Here is a 1,247-nt window from a genome sequence, read left to right as displayed (position 1 = left end):
TCCTGAATGCCGTTATCTCAACATCTTCTTCTCTGACTTTAAGCTGATGATATCCTGACCTCAAATCGATTTTTGAAAAATAACTTGCCCCCACCAGTTGATCAAACAAGTCATCAATCCTCGGTAAAGGATATTTATTTTTGATTGTCAACTTATTCAATTCACGGTAATCTATGCACATTCGCATAGATCCATCCTTCTTCTTGACAAACAGAACCGGAGCACCCCAAGGCGAAGTACTAGGCCTTATAAACCCTTTATCAGTTAAATCTTTCAACTGTGTTGCCAATTCATTCAGTTCGGATGGAGCTAAACGATATGGAGCTTTTGCTATGGGTACAGCTCCTGTTATAAGATCGATTCGGAACTCGATAACTCTATCTAGTGGTAATCCGGATAAGTCTTCTGGAAAGACTTCTGGATATTCGTTAACATTCGGAATCGATTCTTCTTTTCTCCTCTCTTTCTTCAAATCAATAACATATGCCAAACACCCTTGGCATTTCTTTCGAATACTTTTCTGGGCTTTTATTACTGACAAAATACTGATATGATGATTCTTATGATCACCATATATAACAATGGCTTTCTGGTCTGGCAGAATAATTCTGATCATCTTCTGATCACAATCAATGCTAGCCTGATACTTTGCCAACCAGTCCATACCCACTACTACGTCAAATTCCTTCATTGGCATAGGAAATAACCGGATCGAAAGTTCACAGTCCTCAATAACAATTATACTGTCATTGAACACACTAGTAACAGTTTCTTGATTATTAGCAGTATCAACTACTAACTCATCATCAAGTAACACAGAATTCAAACATGCAGTTTGAGCAAACAAYGDTGATRCAAACGAAAAGTTTGCACCAGAGTCAAATAACACTTTAGCACGAATTGAATTCAGAAGAAAAGTACCTGTTACTACATCTGGCGATGCGTCTACCTCATTCTTAGTCATTTGGAAGGATCGTCCCCGCGCCCCTCCTTGTCCTCCTTGGTTTCCAATAGCTCTTCCCCGATTACCCGATGCATTACTCCCCATTGTTAACTGCGGATTTCTTAACAAGGGACAATTTGGTCGATTGTGATCCGGAGAGTTGCAATTAAAAAACCTTTTGTTGGTTAGGCAATTTCTGGACAGATGGCCTGCTTCACCACATTTGTAACACTTCCTTGGATCCATCTTATCATTACCTTGCTGAACTTTTGCACTGCTCTTTTGTTCAGTTCGGTTATCATAT

Source organism: Cynara cardunculus, unplaced genomic scaffold (assembly GCF_001531365.2).
Source record: "Cynara cardunculus var. scolymus isolate 2C unplaced genomic scaffold, CcrdV1 Un_Scaffold_4930, whole genome shotgun sequence".
Taxonomy (NCBI): Eukaryota; Viridiplantae; Streptophyta; class Magnoliopsida; order Asterales; family Asteraceae; genus Cynara; species Cynara cardunculus.
The sequence above is the reverse complement of the archived record's forward strand: the minus strand, read 5'-3'. Positions refer to the sequence as shown.